Source organism: Haliotis rubra, unplaced genomic scaffold (assembly GCF_003918875.1).
Source record: "Haliotis rubra isolate DU_JTF1 unplaced genomic scaffold, ASM391887v1 Scf16, whole genome shotgun sequence".
Taxonomy (NCBI): Eukaryota; Metazoa; Mollusca; class Gastropoda; order Lepetellida; family Haliotidae; genus Haliotis; species Haliotis rubra.
The window spans coordinates 779,395-801,101 of NW_025765558.1; the positions used below are offsets into that span (position 1 = coordinate 779,395).

The 21,707-nt window shown below is 39.8% G+C and overlaps 1 long non-coding RNA gene across 1 annotated transcript; it reads right to left on the reverse strand.

Annotated features, from left to right (window-relative positions):
- Positions 1–1,496: 1,496 nt before the first annotated feature.
- Positions 1,497–20,795, reverse strand: LOC124271359. Its single transcript, XR_006897017.1, has 3 exons — positions 20,783–20,795; positions 19,421–19,423; positions 1,497–1,584 (listed from the first exon to the last, which is right to left on the reverse strand). It is a non-coding gene; the product is annotated as an uncharacterized LOC124271359 (long non-coding RNA).
- Positions 20,796–21,707: the final 912 nt, after the last annotated feature.

Below are 21,707 nucleotides of genomic sequence, written 5' to 3' on the forward strand. Positions count from 1 at the left end.
CTGGACCAGAGGTGAGGTGAGGTGAAATTGGGTTTAACTTCGTGCCTGAGGATATTTCGCTCATATGACGACTGCATGCGTGTGTATGTGTATGTGCGGCTGCTTATACTAGCCTGGACTTAAGCTGTTTTTATAGTGCTAGCCTACTGAGATACCATGCCACAGTGAAGCATGAATACCCCACTCAGACACATTATACTGACTCCGAGCCGACCAGTCCTTGTAACATACCCATTAATGCCGATCGCCAGGCAGGGAGCAACAAGTACCATATTTTAACGTCTTTTGGTATGATGCAGCTGGGGATCGAACCCGCGACCTTCCGCTCTAACCACTACACCACAGAGTTGGTCAAGTCTGGACCAGAGAATCCAGTGATCAACATAATGAGCTTCCATCTACGCATATTGAATTCGATGAGATGTGTCAACAAAGCCAGCAAGCCTGACCACCCGATCCTGTTAGTTGCCTCTTACGATAAGCATGGGTTACTGAAGGCCAATTTATTCTAACCCGGATCTTCACAGGCCCTCAGTGCTTTGAACAGAGTTTCAGTAACATGTATATCACAGCATAGCAGCTTGCTTTGGGAGGATGTAGTCAGACAATTACCAATTTTAGTGATTCCCACAGTCATGTGTATCTTTTTGACTAACATTAACATAATCAGGGCAAACTGAGATTAGAACCAATGATCACAGCTTCCTGGACCAATAGGGGGACACAAATCTGCACAGCAAGTTCTCTTAAGCAGTGTGGGCAGCGGGGTAGCCTAGTGGTTAAAGCGTTCACTTGTCATGCTGAAGACCCGGGTTTGATTCCCCACATAGGTACAATGTGTGAAGCCCATTTCTGGTGTCCCCCACCGTGATATTGCTGGAATATTGCTGAAAGTGGCGTAAAACTATACTCATTCACTCTTAAGCAGTGTGCTGGTTTAAGGCCTTTGCTATGCTATAAGTGAAGTGTTTTATCAGAAAACCCAGATATGAAGCTGTGTATTAGTGGTGTGTCAGCTATTTCAGAATCCCACAGATTTGCGTGTGACATCTTTACTATTCAAACAAACATCTTTTATCTCTTAAACACGTGTCTTTTGACAGCACACTCTTAACATTGGCTCTGTTTGACAAATCTTTCAATAGGCTATCTCCTAACACAAAGAGCTTTGTGTTTTACTGGGGAGTTATGAGCTATATCACTCATGTGTTGTCTCAGTGGCTCGGTGTTTAAAACTCTTGGACCTCGAGACGCCGCTGTTAGAATGTTGATATCTTTAGCATACACAACTATCTACACATTAAGATCAAATGTCGAATGTCACATAAAACAGTATGTGACTTTGTTATAAAGTCAGCATTGCATCATGGAATAAAAGAAATGGCATAAATGGTAAAAGAAATGAAGGAGCAAATTGAGGTAAAGCGAACAGTCTTTTATACTTTTGTTACTTAATAAATTGACTTACTTGACTTATGCCTCTTGATTCCTCGGGGAACAAAGGGCCACAACAACACCCCTCCAACGGACGGTTCTGGGAGATCCTCTTCAGCTCGGCCCACGTCGTTCCGGCTGCCTTTGCCTCTGTGTCGATGCTTCTGCTTAATAATAATCTATAGAAATTGTAGGAGAAATCAGTGTATAAACGAATAAATGACCCTTTATTACATTTGTGAAATTAATTTTTCTTATATAGCTAATAACTGAAAAGAATGAACAAACACACTAACCTTCTCTTGTATTAAATTAAACAAAAATGATAAATATAAACTAATGAATAAATGAATGAATGAATGAAAAAGACTTTCTAACTTTTATAGAATTCAAGTAGTGAACTAACTTATAGACAAACAGAACTGAATGAATGAAGACAACTTTTCTACTGTTTTTTTTTTAAATGTGTAATATGAATGATAGCCGAAATGTGCCAGAGAACATGCAAGTGAATGAACAGATCTGGAAGCTGGTGGATCCGTGTAATACGTCCATTTAATGTTTTACCATATATGTATATGGAACATTTGTACAGAGGCATCATTGATATCTTTAACTTTCGCAACCTCTAGTAAAGGGCTTGTGTTTATTATGATCATCTTAGTGTACTGTAATTTACATAGAACAAATAACCACCAATGGCTTCTATGTTCTACAGTCAGCCTCACACCGGCACATGAGTGCCTCCTATGAAACAGACATTTTGTTCAATTTGGGCAAATTGTGAGGCTCCCTAAACTACCTTGCTAGTAATGCCAATCATCCTTGACCTTGGAAGACAAACTTTATGGAGAACTTCTTTATTTCGTGAGTGTGACGTTTCGATACAGATTCTTGTACCGGTGTCAACGGTCTGTATCAAAACATTGCACTCATGAAATAAAGAAATTTGTCTATCTTGTACTTCCCAGCTTCTGAAATGACACTAAAAGAAGTTGTCCTTGACCTTGTTAATCGTTTAGCTGATATAATGGAAGTGTATTTATCTCTAATGATATCCCCTTTAATCCCTCCCCTGCTGTTCTGTCTAAGGTCAACAGGGTTCATGATGGTGGAGCATGATGTGGAGTCCTAGATGACATCCTTACCTTGTCAGCTTGTCGATAGGGTTAAACTCTTTGGTCATGTGGAAAGGTATCTGACCTTGGATCAGAAGGTACGTGTTTGAATCCCATCATGGGACTGAAATTTTAATGAATGCAACATTGATGTCCTATACTGACAGGGCGGTGGGGTAGCCTAATGGTTAAAGCGCTGGCTCGTCACGCCAAAGACCCGGGTTCGAATCCACACATGGGTACAATGTGTGAAGCCCATTTCTGGTGTCCCACGCCGTGATGTTGCTGGAATATTGCTAAAAGCGGCATAAAACCAATCTCAGTCAGTCAGTCAGTCCTATACTGACATTCATTATTGGGGGATGCAGCAAGGTTGAGGTGGTTATAACTGACCAATTTAGCCCCCGAAGAGCCATCTGCTCATAGTCTACACATAGTCTACACATAGTCTATCTACATGTAATAATGTACATGCTCTTGTTCATGGCTAATGATGCTAACTAAGACGTTGGTAAGCGCCAACCTCTCATTGACATTGGGGGTAACCAGTATGTGAAACTGTACCTCTCCACATCACTCCGTAGCCCCTTCACCCAGATGACAGTGAGAGATAGCCCAGGTACAAAAACATGTTGAAATACCCAATAACTGTGTATGTGAGAACTGTACCTCTCCACATCACTCCGTAGCCCCTTCACTCAGATGACAGTGAGAGATAGCCCAGGTACCCAGGTACAAAAACATGTTGAAATACCCAATAACTGTGTATGTGAGAACTGTACCTCTCCACATCACTCCGTAGCCCCTTCAGCCAGATGACAGTGAGAGATAGCCCAGGTACAAAAACATGTTGAAATACCCAATAACTGTGTATGTGAGAACTGTACCTCTCCACATCACTCTGTAGCCCCTTCACCCAGATGATGGTGAGAGATAGCCCAGGTACAAAAACATGTTGAAATACCCAATAACTGTGTATGTGAGAACTGTACCTCTCCACATCACTCCGTAGCCCCTTCACCCAGATGACAGTGAGAGATAGCCCAGGTACAAAAACATGTTGAAATACCCAATAACTGTGTATGTGAGAACTGTACCTCTCCACATCACTCCGTAGCCCCTTCACCCAGATGACAGTGAGAGATAGCCCAGGTACAAAAACATGTTGAAATACCCAATAACTGTGTATGTGAGAACTGTACCTCTCCACATCACTCCGTAGCCCCTTCACTCAGATGACAGTGAGAGATAGCCCAGGTACCCAGGTACAAAAACATGTTGAAATACCCAATAACTGTGTATGTGAGAACTGTACCTCTCCACATCACTCCGTAGCCCCTTCAGCCAGATGACAGTGAGAGATAGCCCAGGTACAAAAATGTTAGCCCAGGCACAAAACATTGAAATGCCCAATAACTGTGTATGTGAGAACTGTACCTCTCCACATCACTCTGTTAGCCCCTTCAGCCAGATGATGGTGAGAGAGATAGCCCAGGTAACCAGTTACAAAACACAAAACATGTTGAAATACCCAATAACTGTGTATGTGAGAACTGTACCTCTCCACATCACTCTGTAGCCCCTTCAGCCAGATGACAGTGAGAGATAGCCCAGGTAACCAGTACACAGGGCTGTTGAGGTCACTTTCCTTCCCACAATGTCCCTTTAAGTAGCAGGTCATGCTAATGGCCGTATCAGATGTCTGCTGATGGTAGAGATAGTGCTAATGTATTGTGGGACAAGGTGACCATTGATATCTGTATGTAGGTATTTGTTAGGAGTGTAGTATCGTTTAGGAGAATATCACTTAGGGGAGGAGTGTTGTAGAATTATGAGGATCAGGAAAAAGTACATCAAAGAAAAATGTGTTATGAAGGGGTTGAGAGAGCATCATGATGAATAATGTGTAGTTATTACAGCTGAGTGTTTATCAAGGAATTTTCATCCAAACCAGTTTTATTTCATGTTTTACGGATTTTGTCCTCAGAAAACCTATAGGCAGGAGGGAAAAAAATCATTTAAATAATCACCAGTCAAAGTAATATTCCTTTTTAATGCTAAAAGTATTTTACTTTTGGCAATTTATGAAGAGTGTATGAGGCAAAAAACAATCTTAAAACTTTTGCGTGTAAGTTTACATTTTTGGCCAATAAATTACATTAGGATTTCATTTTTTGTGTGGGGAAAATTAATTTAATTTTTGTCTGATTCTTGAAAAAATATGACCGGCGGATCCATAAAACAAGACATGAAATTGGTCTGGCCTACTAACAATATCCTAGGGACTAGTTGTTTTGTAATTGTTAACATGGCTACATTATGAATTCTACAGAACTATTGGTCTCATAAATTTGAACATGGCTATAACTCCCCGGAATTATACGTCTCATAATTTTTAACTTGGTCCAGATTCCATTTGTTTACAAACAACATCGTACAGCTGTGGTACTGCTGGAACAAATATCTACTAATGATATAGTCACAATTGTACAATCGAGATTTCTTATGGATATTGAAAAGGTTTTGTCACTTTTTAAATAGTCAAAAGGGACAATTAGTCTGCGTTGTAGTTATAAACTTTTCTACTGTCATGGAGGGGCGGTGGGGTAGTCTATTGGTCAAAGCGTTGGCTCGTCACGCCGAAGACCCGGGTTCGAATCCCCACATGGGTACAATGTGTTAAGCCCATTTCTGGTGTCCCCTGCCGTGATTTTGCTGGAATATTGCTAAAAGCGGCGTAAATCCAAACTCAGTCAGTCAGTCTACTGTCATGGAATGGAAAGAACTCTTTTTATGAACATGATCATGTAAATATGAGGTATGTTCGACAAACATATTATCTATTCATTATAAAAGTATATGTACAAGAAAATGTATGTGATCCTGATTTTGCAGTTTGACAGTTTGACATGCATAAACTCACAGATGACCTTTAGCAAATCTCAGCTCGTGGTATCAATAATCAGAACTCTAGAGTCTAACTGTCTGAAACATACACACAAAGAATAGTGTTGATGTTAATCTGTCTGTGAAATTAGACAGCGAATTATTCTCCGCAAACAGACCAGGTGTATGGAACCTTCCAAACAATCCGAGATTGTCTTACCACAGGTATCAGTGGAGGATTAACTAGATTGAGTTACCTGTAACGACATGGGGGGTAGAAAGTGAGGGTAGACCAGTCGGTAGGGTTACCTGTCAGGTAGAGTCACTCAGCTGAGACAGGTAACAACATACAACAGAGTCATTTACGGGTGCACCAGGGATCTGCATATGTATTGAGCGAGCGCTTCTGTTATCGATCGTAGACTTAGATTTAATGACACACGGCTTCTAATTTGGGCTGTTGTGATACTTTGAAACCTTACCGTGTTTCAGGTTGCATTGTTTGAGTTTGTGTTGTTGTTTTGGTAGTATTTCAGTTAATGAGAGTATTTGTGATATTCTTAGTGAGTGGAATGTGTTGAAGTGTTTTTCTCAAAAGGAAACTTCTTCAAATTATATTGCTGTCTGTTCAATAAAAATACTGTTGTATATCAGACAAGTGTAGTCATCAACTTTTGCCATTAATCTAAGACCATGTTTCGTAAAGTTCCCTTTTCTCAAGCTTATTAATGGAAATACTTTGGAAATGTATTTACTTTGAGACAATAAGAAATTCAGTTTCTTTGAAATCATAAGGGACTGTTGTTTGCACAACTTGTTTCACCCATAATGTTTGAGAGGTGAGTGAGATTGGTTTTACGCCTCTTTTAGCAATATTCCAGCAACATGACAGCAGGGGACACCAGAAATGGGCTTCACACATTGTACCATGTGGGGAATCAAACCCGGGTCTTTGGCATGACAAGCAAATGCCTTAACCACTAGGCTACCCCACCGCCCCCATAATGTTTGAAGGTCAAGGTCATAGTAAAGGATCGTCATATGAGCGAAATATTCTCAAGCACAATGATAAACCCAATTTCACCTCACCTCATAGTAAAGGTTTTCTTAACTGGCCATAGACATAAGTAAGATGTTTACAAAAGTGGTGTAAATCCCCAGCAGACATTCTCGTTGAGTATAGGGTTTTGCTCGACAGTCAAGAGTTTTGAACTGGGAGTTGTGCTAGTTTCATTGAATGTAATCTGACCTTCCCATTTATCAAGGTTCACTTTTGCAAGTAGTGAACATACTTAAACAAACCACTTCATGAACTATTTTTTCAACTTTATGAAAAAGGTTATCGCTCCGTTGGGTCATCAGTACAAGGATTACCCACAGAACACTCAAACATTGTGTTACAAGAGATCTCGGCTCCTGTTGAAAGACTGTACGCCCTCACTTCATAAAAATCTTCATATTATGAAAATAATTACAAAACTTAAAATATGAGACAACCCTCTGTCATCACTGCCTTGTTATGCTTCTTGAATAAACAGAATCAAAACTTTATTGTGACGTGACATATTAAGGCTCTTCAACCAGAAGCCGACAATGAAAGGTGCAAGACTATGGACAATGGTGTGGTTCATGGCGAAACTGGAGAAGTGAGACTCTTGTGTCATGTGTTGATATTGTGTTCATTACAGGATCCTCTCTGACACAACCTCATTGTAGCAAGATAATCATACATTAGTGTCAATATTCGGGCTGTATTTTCAAAGAAAACACGAACTGTGAATGAGAAGAGGCCTGGTAGTGTGAATAAACACCGTCCACACTTTGAATACAGATCAGGACGTGTCCCAATTTTTGAATTTTGTATAGACCACGTGAACGGAACAATTCCTCCCTTTATGAATGAAAAGTATTTTCAGTAAGTGGTATATTCCACTGTTGCCACACGAGGAATTGTTGTCTAAATGGGAGGGTGTTAGAAATGGTTTAAAAATTAAAAAGGTTGAAGAAGATTTGTGTTGTTACAGATGTAAGCTTGAAAGGTCCGGGATTTTGATAAAGGTGTTGCTTTATTTACTCTTAAAGTCAAAGGGTGCAATGTAAGCAACTGTTTTGACCCATCGTATCTACTTTCAAAAACTTTCAAGAATGTAAACTGCACAAAATGTAACGGGAGAATAAAATGAGCCTAAAAGGGCGATTGTTTCCATTTCAAGGAAGTTTTTTTTATATATTTGAAAACAATTTTACTCAAGAGAATGTTATTTCAGTCTGAAAAAGAAGCCAAATCATCTTGAGGATGAACAAAATAATGTTGTCCATCCAACTGAATGAATTATGTTAAAAGCAGTCAAAGCGTTCGCTCATCATGTCGAAGACCCTAGTTCGATTCCCCACATGGGTACAATGTGTGAAGTCCATTTCTGGTGTCCCCTTCTGTGATATCACTGGAATATTGCTAAAAGCTGTGTAAAACTAAGACTCACTCACTCACTCAGGTAAGCAATGAATGTTTTTCAAAACCATCTGAGTGCTCAATGTCACCCCGTCACATCACCCTCACCGCCCGCCACCAGCCCCACCAACTTCAGAGGAAGCGTAGTCTGCGAAACATCACATACCAGAAAGGGGTAATCAACACCAATTGTGACAGGTAGATTCTTTGCACAACACTGGCAGCATACCATGTTATACTCCCACCTAACTGTGGTGAAGAGGTCACAGCATGACCGTCATGCTTCTGACAGGAAACATGTCCAGTGTGTCATGTTACACGACAACTGTCATGTTCACCCTATAATCTAACCATGGGAGATGGTTTCAGGTATGTTCTTGCTGTCATCTTGGGTCCAGATGACTGTTAGAGGCTCAGTGGGAAGATACATTGACATCACCCTTTGGATGTATTAACTTGTTGCTTCATGAGCGGTGAGGGTAGCATAGTGGTTAAAGCATTCACTCGTCATGCCAAAGGGTTGGGTTTGATTCCCCACAATGGTACAATGTGTGAAGCCCATTTCTGGTGTCCCCTGGGGCGGTGCGGTAGCCTAGTGGTTAAAGCGTTCGCTCGTCATGCCGAAGTCCCAGGTTTGATTCCCCACATGGGTAAAATGTGTGAAGCCCATTTCTGGTGTCCCCGAGTGCGGTGCAGTAGCCCTACAGCTCGTCATGCCGAAGGCCCAGGTTCGATTCCCTACATGTGTACAATGTGTGAAGCCCATTTCTGGTGTCCCCCGGGGCAGTGTGGTAGCCTAGTGGTTAAAGCGTTCGCTCGTCATGCCGAAAGCCCAGGTTCGATTCCCTACATGTGTACAATGTGTGAAGCCCATTTCTGGTGTCCCCTGCTGGAATATTGCTAAAAGCGGTGTAAAACCATACTCATTCACTCACTCACTCATTCACTCTGGTGTCCCCCAGCATGATATTTCTGGAATATTGTTAAAAGCGGCCTAAAACCATACTCACTCACTCACTTGTTGTTTCTATACTTGCATCTGGGCAATTTTAGGCTTCACAGTCAGTTCTGTTTGGTAAGATGAAGTGAAATCAAATGTAATATTGTAAAACTGTAGAATCTTAGCCAAGATTTCTCTTTGATTGTTTATGTAAGTTAGAGTATCAACAGAGCCAAACCTATTCCTTGTTATAGTTGGAACTGTCAGATGTTTGATTGTCAGAAAATTATCTCTGAAGGCAGATATGAATGAGAAAGCATTAAAGTATTAAAGAATCCAGTCACCACTGATAAGATAAGATCAAATTAGGAAGTATTCATGTTTTTGTCAAAGCAATGTCATTACCTGATCCTTAGATTACCAGAACAAGGAGAAATTGGCAGGTATTCTTCGATGGGAAGTTTCGAATTCCTGTGTGAGGTATCAAATTCTAATGGGTCTAGAAAGGCCCAATCGTATTCAGTTGTTGAAAGTCATCAGCAGTTTAGGAAGGAGAATCTGAGAGGTGGGCATGATTTCTTTGGGACAAGTTGAGTTGAATCTTATAAAGCATGATAATTTGGACATTTCAAACTATGCCGTCGGTTTTAAACTAAATTTGCCTATGTTGAATTCCAATGAATCCCGGAAATTGAACAAACTAAACTATATATCTTCTAAATCAAAAACATTTGTCAGCAATGTAATTCTTTGCAATCTCTTTGAAAGCCTGCTTTTGTTTTTCAGTGGGGTGAAATATTTGTATTTTACGAGTTAACTCACTTAACAAAGCATCAACAAAGTAGGGCCACACAAACACTAAGTGTTTTTGGAGAGAAATTTCATAAAGACAGCAGATACGATCTTGTTCGAGGATTGACCTTTGCGTCAAGGTAAATGACATGCTTCAAAGTAAGATTCGTAAGTTGTGTCATTGTCTGGTACACTGTTGATAGATATTTTATGATGTTGGGGAAGAAAATTGCCCCTACAATGAGGCCGGGTGATATGGTTGGCTTTGATCAGTACACGGAACATTCTACGTCAGCAACCTCTTACTTTGGGACTTGGTGGAACAGATATAATCAGAGGACTTGGGAGTGGTGGATGGGAAAACAGCATCAGCTCATATCATCAACCAGAACACTTATTCGACAAATGCCAGCGCTGAAAATGGATGGTTATACTTGGTGTAAAAAATGCATTTTCATTATATACATTCTCTATTAGGACAATTCTTTCATGTTCATCAGCCCTAAATATGGATATGTGTGTGTGGTGGTAAGAGGTTATTGACCAACATGTCATGATATGTATCCTCCTTTGGGGCATATCTTCTACATCACAGGCCCTGATTATGGGTAGGGTAATGCAACTGACAGGTGCTATACAGACTTCTCTGTGTCTACATAATAAATGTCTGTTTCATGACATAATTAGGCAATGAAATGGTGTCAGAATTTTTTTGTAAGTTGGGATGTGAATTGGTTGACATATAAAGAGTAAAGAATATGGCAGTTCTGTTCTATTTTCAGTTTAAATATTCACCTGAGCCACACTCATAAAATATAACAATGACAGTATATATTTATTTTTATATGTTCCTCTGATGGATAGATAAAACAGGGAGAAAAAATACAGCTGTAAAAGTTTTACAGAAAAGTAACTTTGAACTAATTAATTGTTTAATTAAATGAAAGTGTAAATAAATAAAGGCAACCTATACATACTCACAGACAAACCTCTGTTAAAAGCAGAGTTGACTGTATGCTAAGTAAATGTTTATGAATCACTATCAAAACTGTGATGACACCAGGTGTTCACATATACATGAGCTTATCCTGCCCCTAAGAAGGATCTATCACAAACACATGCAAAGGCAAGTTAATTATTCACCTGAAAAAACAAACACACTAGAAAATGCAATACAGGTGAAATTGCAGAATTGCATCAGACATCTTGTCAATCACTGAAGCATCCAAAGCACTGGAAACTGTCACTCTTGGCTTAAAAACAAAAGCAAGTGCATTTTATCATTAACACAACCACCTGCTAAATTATTAATTGTTTTCTTCTGCCCACTTGGGTTTTATGTAAGTGTGTATGTCTGAGGTCAGATGAAAATGTACCTCATTATATGTTGGGAACTGTTGTTGTTTTTCAGTCAACACTTCCGACATTATAAATACAGGTCCAGTCACCTGCTTGGTTTTAGATATTTCTCATAGAACACTGGGCCACTGTTGTAATGAACCTGTGTGTCAGTCATACACAATGAGATATATTTAGCTGAGTGTGCAGTTCATATGCTGAGAAACAGTTAAGTCAACTTTTACATTTTAAAAACACAACCTTGTGTCACAGTTCATCTATTTAGAGAAAAATCCAACGTTTATTTTATATGCTTGATTGCCATTTTAGAAGATGCTATTTGATGAACATAGAGATTTTTCTGATCAGTTTTACCTGATGATGGGGCCAGAACAAGCCCTGAAACGTTACTCAAGAATAAAAAGATTATGTAACCCAGAAAAATCTCTATGTTCAGCTTAGTTTATAGTTTAAGATCTCAGAAATATTCCAGCTGTTTCATGACAGTCTGTAAATTATCAGTCTGGACCAGACATCCCAGTGATTGTCACCATGAGCATCCATCTATGTAATTGGGATATAAGGACATGCATGCATCAATTGATCTTAACTAATCCATTAGTTGCTATTAACAAACAGCTGAACAGATAATGTGTAAATATTCATAGGTCGTAGGCTTTAAAATCTTAAATAATATTTAAGTCCAAGTTGTGAGCAGTTTTTTTTTTTTTTCTGATTAATATTGAAAATCTGAGTTTGCCAACCAACTGTGAAAACAATGAAACAGTTAGTGAGAACTAGCCAATCAGCTTGAAGCAAAAACATCATGCCTGAGGCGAATATTTCTGAAAAAGATTGCACTGCTATATATGCTCTGTTGGTGAATATGATGATGATGATGATGATGATGATGATGATGATGATGATGAGAAGAAGAAGAAAAATGTGCTTACCTATAGTGTGCCAAATCAACTGCCTAAAATAGGCTCAAAATGTGATGTTAAATGGGTAATATATCAATAATATTTCTCTCATGGAACCTGAGCCATGTTGTATTAGAGGTGATGGCTTAATTCTGTGAGGTCAGTCACCTAGTTTCGGGTCCTACCCACATAACTATGTAACTCCATCCAGCAGCTGTCAAAAGCCACACAAACCACAACCAGACATTTAATAAATGTTCTAAGTCCTCTCCTAACTAGCTGTCAAAACATCCCAGAAGATTTAAAGAACAGACCAAGGGAGGACCCAGACAGTGACCCATTAAGCATTGAGTTTTGTCCCCGAATGAAGTCACCAGCATTGTCGTTGTTCACAAGCGAGACTTGAACTCAGACCTGTGATTTTGCCGAGTCTCCACCCCTTTGTCCTTGCTGGCAGCGGATGTTGTACTTATATACGTAGGTCAGAAACACATGACTTGATGTGATAAGGCAAACCCTCTGTTCTAGTTATCGGTCCTTTGATCAGAGATCCCCTCCACACAGACAGGTTTGTAGATATAGGGTAGGACAATTCTGTACTGGATTGACAGGAATATTGTTACATGGGAATATATCATCTTCGCACTGAACGCTTTGTACTCTGTGTAATGTTAGATCATGAATTAGTTCCATTCTCTTGATCTGCAGTCAAGCTGCAGAGTTGTCTGTTTTAGTGAAGTGCAAAAGCAAATTATTGTGGTTTCTTTTCCTCCTCTGAAGCTACTTGTTCGTTCAGTGTTTTTATTTTAAAAATGGTTTTCCAGGGTGTTTTGTCTCTATTCAGTGATAGTGAGTGAGTGAGTTTAGTTTTATGCTGCTTTTAGCAATATTCTAGCAATATTGCGCGGGTAACACTAGAAATGGGCTTCACACATTGTACCCATGTAGGGAATCGAACCCAGGTTTTTGTCGGGACGAGCGAATGCTTTAACCACTAGGCTACCACATCGCTCCCATTCAGTGATAAATATGCTTAATTGTTTTCTGCAAAAGCAATGTTTTGAGGCATTTTCGTATGACAAGACATTAAGAACAGCCTCCAAATGAAATTACTTTCAGTAGCAAGAGAAATGTTTTGCTCAGTTATTGATAGAAAAGATGGACTCAGTGCACCAAAATGAACATATTTTGGCAAATAGGTCATGGTAGTCATCATTAGATAATAGTGGTTTAATGCATTGGTTTATTCATTGTAGGAGATGATACATATTTATTAATCAGTGTAGCAAATTTCTTAAATACCCACCCTCTTAAGTCAATTCATGTTCTTGACGTTAAATCCTTCCTTCATTCAAGTAGAAATATCATATTTTAGAGTGAGTGAGTGAGTTTAGTTTTATGCTGCACTCAACAATATTCCAGCTATATGGCGGCGGTCTGTAAATAATCGAATCTGGACCATACAATCCAGTGATCGACAGCATGAGCATCGATCTATGCAATTGGGAACTGATGACATGTGTCAACCAAGTCAGCGAGCCTGACCACCCGATCCCGTTAGTCGCCTCTTACAACAAGCATGGGTTACTGAAGATCAATAGTCTAACCCGGACCTTCCCAGGGTGTTTAAAAATATGCTTTGAATAGTACCATAATACTGCCATACATAAAGTATTTTTCAGTATGAAATTATTTGTATAGAGATAATGTTTATCTAGCCTACATCTCGTGCACTTGAAATACATCATGTATATTCTGTTATACTCCAAGGATTGTAATATGTGTCGTATCGCACCTCACTGACAATAACAACATTAGATGAGATGTTTGTATTACATGAGCTGTCAGTCGGGTGTTGGATATATGCAAGGGTAGGGAAAGTGTACTCTTTGACCTCTTCAAAGTCTTAGAAATTCACAAAGTAATTTTCTTCATCTCACTATTGAGATTGCGACTATTGAAATCTGTTTTCTGTGTCAGTGCATGGACAGACAACAGCTGCAGCTGAGTAGATGTCTATACGAGTACAGTCATAGCTACATGGGATGTTGTGCATATACACTGGCCACATGGCGTTATACAGTGCTTCACACACTCAGAGCAGGCTCAGTAGTAAAAGGACCTACAACCCACTGTACAGAGTTGTCTGCCTAAGTAAAATCAGGATCCTATGGGTTCAAAATTGCAGCGACTGACTGAATGAGTTCAGTTTTATGCCGCTTTTAGCAATATTCCAGCAATATCACGGCGAGGGACACCAGAAAGGGGCTTCCCACATTGTGGGGAATCAAACCCGGGTCTTCAGCGTGACAAGCAAACACTTTAACCACTAGGCTACCCAACCACCCGTCAAAATTGCAGAATTACATTATTATAGTTTTTGGTTTGACAACAATGTACTATGGTTTTGTGAGAATCTTATCTGTGTGTCTTTAAGTGTCAAATGTATCTACATGAGTAAATACCAGTTGTGAACTCAAGGTTATATTTGATATCATAACAGAAGACGTGGAAATTCTGTTTATCATCCAAAATCATTCTTCCATCATTTTTAGTTGGTAGACTGACATAGTAATTTTGGTTCTTTCTTTGTTGTCAAACACTAACGGGGGCTGTGGGGTAGCCTAATGGTTAAAGCGTTGGCTCGTCACGCCGAAGACCCGGGTTCGAATCCCCACATGGGCACAATGTGGGAAGCCCATTTCTGGTGTCCTCCCACCGTGATGTTGCTGGAATATTGCTAAAAGCGGCGTAAAATCAAATTCAGTCAGTCAGTCAGTCAAACACTAACCCAATCAGTATTCCAGCTTTCTGATGGCTGTCTATGAATAATCAACTCTGGACAGGTCAATCCAGTGATTGACATTATAAGTATCCATCAGATGGGATTTGATGTGCACCAACCAAGTCAGTCTGATGACTTGTACTTTTCTGTATGTGAAGTATACCCTTCCAAAATCAGAATGCACAAATGTAGCATAAACAAAATTTGTGGTTAAACTGAAACTGGAATACAGAAATGTTGTTCAACCGAAACTGGAATACTGAAATGTGGTTTAACCGAAACTGGAATACTGAAATGTGGTTTAACCGAAACTGGAATACAGAAATGTTGTTCAACCGAAACTGGAATACTGAAATGTGGTTTAACCGAAACTGGACTACAGAAATGTTGTTTAACCGAAACTGGAATACAGAAATGTTGTTCAACCGAAACTGGAATACTGAAATGTGGTTTAACCGAAACTGGAATACTGAAATGTAGCTGAACCAGTCAGAATGCAGAGATATACCTTAACTTAAACAGAGTACTCACATGAACCTTAACCAAGACCTGAATACACAAGTGTACTCAAGATCAGAATACACAAATGTGCTTTATCAAAAATCGTAATATACAAATATACCTTTCATCAAAATAGGAAAATATGTACTTTTGCTGCAACGCTACATCACAACAACTCATTTTTTAAAGTATCTACCTTGGATCTTGTATATGCATGGATAGAATGTGTTAGTTACAGTGTAACTCGTTCAGTATGTAAATATACATATAATATAGATTTGCACCATTTATTTCACTTTTTTCATGAAGCACACATCCATGAATAACCAATGTATTGCAATGCAGGCTTTAACATGTGTTGATAATGTCATTGTGAAATTGTTTTCATATTTTATAAGCCTGGCGTGAAGATCAGAAAATGATGACTATTTCTCAAGGTTAGTTGACTCCTTCATTTAAAATTACATACAGGTTTCAGGTACACATGCTATTGACAACTAAGTGAAACTGCAAGGTAGGGCTCGTGTGTCAGATGAAAGAGTGTGACTGACACATGTTTATTGAGCGTCAATTTCATTCATAGCATGTCATTCATTCGTTTTAATACCCTGACTGATTGGTGTGTTGTGGGTATTCAGACTTTGGATGGTGCTCTTATTTGATTATTTTTTTTCCAAATGTGTAGGAAGGCTTATACGTCTCTTGCGGGTCTCCCCATTGAATTATTTGTGTATGGAGCATGTGTGTCATGGGCTGTAAATCAGAAATCATGATGGTATTCAGGAAAACTTTATGGGATAAGGGGTTGGGGTGGGATAAGGGGTTGGGGTGGGATAAGGGGTTGGGGTGGGATAGGGGTTGGGGTTGGGATAATGGGTTGGGGTGTAAGGAGTTTGGGTGGGATAAGGGGTTGGAGTTGGATAAGGGGTTGGGGTGGGATAAATGTTGGGGTTTGGATTAGGATAAGGTTTGGAGTTAAGGTTGGGATAAGATTCAAGGTTGGGTTAGGATTCGGTTTAGGGATGGGGTTATGGTTGGGGTTGGCGATGGGATGACATTTGGAGTTGAGGTTGGAATAAGATTCAGAATTGGGATTAGATTAAGACTGGGGTTGGGATGAGGTTTCGGGTTTATGGTTATGGTTGGGATTAGTTTTGGAGTTGGGATAAGCATTGGAGTTAACAGGGTGGGGTGGTCAGGCTTGCTGACTTGGTTGACAACATGACTCGATTATTTACAGATATATAGCCATATAGCTGGAATATTGCTGAGTGCAGCGTAAAATTAAACACACTCACATACTCACTCAAACACTCCATAGTCAGGTCCAAACACAACTGTTTTGAATGACTTCTGTCAACAGGAATATTGCAGAGTGGACTATTAAACTAAAAAACTTTGAGGCTAGAGCCCAGCCTTTTGAGTCCAGGGCCTCGTTTCACAAAGCTCTCGTAAGCCTAAGATCTCGTAACTTTTCTCGTAGCATTCGAATCTCCTATACTGTAACATATGATGTACGAAGGCTACGAGAAAGGTTACGAGATCTTAGGCTTACGAGAGCTTTGAGAAACGGGGCCCTGGGCAGTACATTCATAATGCCCAATGGAAACTTCAAAGGTTAAAACTTTCACTGACACAAAGTCTAACAGTATAGACTGCATGAATAAAAGACAAACATTTCAAATAACTTATTTGTTATTAATCAAAAGAACTCGGCTTGTTGCTGCACTTAAATTTCAAAGGGCAACATCCGTAGCCGAAGGCACACTTCTAAAGGAGAGACCTTTCCATCCATGTTGTATAAAATTGTCTGTTTGTCAAGAAGATTAATGCAGTTACACCACATATTGAATATTTCACCATTTGAAAATACAACATTCGTCTTTTCATCGTGCAGTTTGAAATTCATCTTTTCACCTAGTTGAATTTCCACTTTTCATGACAACTGGCAGTTAAGAATGAAATGGAGATATTTACTCTTGGCTTGTCCTGGGCTCAGATGTCTCTCCTTTCATCAATGTGCAAGATTTCAGACAAATGGTGTTTGTCATTGTAATGTACATGAGTGTAATTTAAGTGGTGGTTGCATTGATAGTTCTTCTGTTCCTGCTGTGGTGACCCCTTGTGACCTCAGGTACATGTGTTCAGTGTGTGGAGAATGTAATATATATGTCTCAAGTTGGGTACAGGGAAATATACTGTAACTGTCGAACAGGGTAGCCATGTTCTAGTGTTGGCTGAAGGTATGTTTGCTTGTACGTTAGGTTCACATTAAAGGTGATCTGTTTAACTTAAACGTGACCTGTTTAATAACGGGTCATCTGTTTGATTGCAGGTGATTGGTTTAATAACACTGATCTATTTAATAACAGTGATCTGTTGGGTAACATGTGTTAGGTTTAATAAAAGTGATCTGATTTATATCAGCCATCTGTGGTGATTGGTTTAGAAACACTGGTCTATTTAATAACTGTGATCTGTTGGATCTGTTAAGTTACAGCTGATCACTTTAATAACAGTGATTTGTTTGATAACAAGTGATCGGTTTAATAACAGTGATCTGTTTGATAACAAGTGATCGGTTTAATAACAGTGATTTGTTTAATTACAGATGATCTGTTTGATAACAGGTGATAACTTTGATAACAAGGTTTAATAACAGTGATTTGTTTGACAACAGTGATAAGTTCAGTTTTAGGTGATCTGCCAAACTACAGGTGATCTGTTTATTAACTACTAATGTGTCAAAATAGAGCTCAGCTGTTGCATAACTGTTTATCTGTATACTTTCAGGTGGGTCACTCTGAAGACCCGGGTTCGATTCCCCATATGGGTACAATGTGTGAAGCCCATTTCTGGTGTCCCTTGCCATGATATTGCTGGAATATTGCTAAAAGCGGCATAAAACCCAACTCACTCACTCACTCACTTTCAGGTGGTCGGTTTAATAACATTTTTTATCATGATTTGGTTACCTTGTTAATACAAGGCCATCAGGTTAATTACAGGTGCCTTGTTTATACGTAAAGAAAATATCTTCATGCTACCTCACCTGACAACAGCTTCACGTGCTACAATTCCTACAACTTCAACAACCATGCGGCAAGGTAGCTTAGTGGTTAAAGCATCGGCTTGTCTTACCCTAACAAATTTGATTCCCGATATCGCTGCACTTTATGTCTAAAGCTTGGTGTCCTCTGCTGTGATATCACTGGAATATGTCTCTTAAAGGGCATAAAACCATCCCCTATGATCCCCATCCTTATGGATGTTTAACTTGAAGAATAGTTCTCAAAAACAGAATCGACAAAAGGTGAATTTTGAGTATGATGAAAAACCTTTGTGGCAATGTACAAGATAGATTAGTATCTCAGTTGTTGATGCCTGTGTTTCCAGTAGAGCATGTAGTCCTCTATAAACCCTCACTACCTGCCTGTACCAGGATTCAACGGATCTTGATGAAGATGCACCTGTTTTGACATACGACTGTCCTATATGAGGATATGGAAGGGGTGCTGTTCCTCACACAAACATTAATTACACAACCAAAAAAGGTTTATACAAATTTAACATTTTTGGAAAATGTTTGCATAGTGTTGTAATTATATTGTTTTGTATGATCAGGTTAAGATAATGATTATTTTTTTATTTTGTGTGAAATTTATTTCAAAATGGATATGGTGAGGGTGTGATGTGTAGACCCTCCCTGTAGGAGGTCATCAAGGGGAGACGTTCAGTGATGATTTATCATCCAGAAATCACATTATGACCGGGTTATCTGGTGGGATCTTGCTTGAAGACATCACAGCGCCATGAAGATGCTGTCGTCAGCATGAAAAATACACAAAAACATGTTGTCATTGTCCAAATCAGGTGAAGGCATTAAAGTAGCAATCATTTTAACTTCTTGGGTTTGACAAGTTATTCAATGGTTTTATCTGAAAGCTGTAACTATTAACCAGATATTTATCACTAACACTTCAGTGACTCTTCCATACTTGATATCATCTGTATTCTCCCACCGACCTATGTACCCACCCACTCTCTCACTTGCCTCGTCCATCTACCTCCATCCACTCATCTATCCAAACCATCCACCCACCCATCCTTTCAGCGACTGGTTCATTCCAACAATGTTCAATCACCCCACACTTCCTCCGAATGTCGTGGTCAGTGTGACAAGGTGACTATCTGTTCACACTTCCTTATTAGACCAACAGACCAACTGACTCACCAACCCATCCCCTCAACCTACTCACACCTCCGTCCACTCATCCACCTTCAACCCACCAACACACAGCCCATCAACCCACCAATTCACCTTATTTTTAATCCATCAAGCCACTAGCTCACAAACAAACCAATTCACCAACCCACCAACCCAACAAACCATCCATCCATCCACAAACACACCAACCAACAAACATCTACCCAGCCCACACATTCATCCATACATTAGTCCATCAACCTGCGAACCCACTAACCAACCCACTGACTCGCCAACCCACCAACCAACAAACCATCCACTCAGCCCACTCATCCATCAACTCATCCGAAAACCCGCCAAACCAATAACCCAACCCACCCACTCACCAACCTCACAAACCATCAACCACCCAACACATCCACCAATCAACTCATCCATTCTCCAACCCACTAGCCCAACCCACCAACCCAACAATCCAAGCACCCACCCAACACATCCATTTACTCATCCATCCAGCTACCCACCAACCCACAGACTCACCATCCTACCAACCACACAAACCATTCATCCATTCAACACATCCACCAGTTCTCTAACCCAACAACGCCACAAGCCATGCACCCACACATTCAACATTCAACACATCCACCAACCCACCAATCCAACAAACCATTACACCCACTCAACACATCAACCCATCCATACACCAACCCAAAAACCTACAAACCCACCAAAAACATCAACCCATCCATTCGCCAACCCAAAAACCTACCAACCCACCCAATACATCGACCCGTCCATTCACAACCCAAAAACCTACCAACCCACCCAACACATCCACCCATCCATCCATCAACCCAAAAACCTACCAACCCACCCAACACATCCACCCATCCATCCATCAACCCAAAAACCTACCAACCCACCCAACACACATCCACCCATCCATCCACCAACCCAACAACCTACCAACCCACCCAACACATCCACCCATCCATCCCACAAACCCAACAACCCAACAAACCATGCATCCACCCAACACATCCACCCATCCATCCCACAAACCCAACAAACCATGCATCCACCCAACACATCCACCCGTCCATCCACCAACCCACCAACCTGTCCACCCAACCTACACCAGCCCAGCTATGTTATATCCCATGTATACCCTGTGACACTGAGTGGACTGGTTGACTGCATTCCCCCTACAATGCTACTATTGAAGTCAGGAGATGGACTTTTAGTACTTGTTCATCAGCCAGCACAATGGAGTGTTTGAAGTGGCTACTCTCTGACAGATCCCAGATCCTTGCCCTCCACACCTCCATATGAATAATGTCAGCAATTCAGCCCATCTTTTATGTATCTGATCTCACCATATGACATGTTTTGTGACCAATTACCCTCAGGCCTGACTAGCAATTAACTACACTACTGAAAGTCTAAAAACATTCATAAGGAATAAAAAAGGACCCGTCTATTTTACATTTCAGTTACCATCGATCAATAGCCACTTTGTTTTCCACTCTGGATGCTGTTTCCATGTAAACATAAATGTAATGATGGCATTTGAATTGAAAAATGGTTTTACAACAGATGGCGATATTGTTTTGTAATAGTAAGGGTTAATGGTCCAAAACAAACTGTATTGGTGCAGATGTTTCTAACGTAATTCATCATCATCATCAACATTATCGTCATCGTCATTGTTGTCATCATCATCAACAGCGGCAGTGGATCTTCCTGGCAGTGTTTTAGGATACTGGCTTCCATTCTCATCCTTGGTGTGTATTGGAGTTTCAGTCCTTTCTGTTTTTCCACTGATATGTCATTTACTTCCCTTCGCAGAAGCTGTTGGTTAGATGTCATCTGTGAGGTCATTCATTGGCACAGATACTCACTCACTGTGTCAATGCAGTTTTCATGTTACTATCTAATGTTAATCTTGTATTTGTCAATTAATTTTGTCAGTTAGAGCAGAACAATGCTAAAAGGGTTTTAGAATATATTCAATGTCTGCATAACATGCATACCATTTTGTTTCATTTGCAAGAGGGTCATGTGACCAGTAAACCTAAATAGTCTGTTTATGACAATCACAGCAGGGGTTAATAAAATAAGTCTTTTGTAATTTACATGTTTGTTTAATAGGGTCATTTTATTAGTGAGTATTTCTACCTGGTTTGGCAACTTAAGGTGTATTTCATTACTGATATTGTGAAGGTGATTCAAATACATCTTCATATTATGGTGATACACAGATGTATTCTCATATGATGGGTTTTGGGAGGGACATTCATAGTTTCTTTACTCAAATGATACGAACAA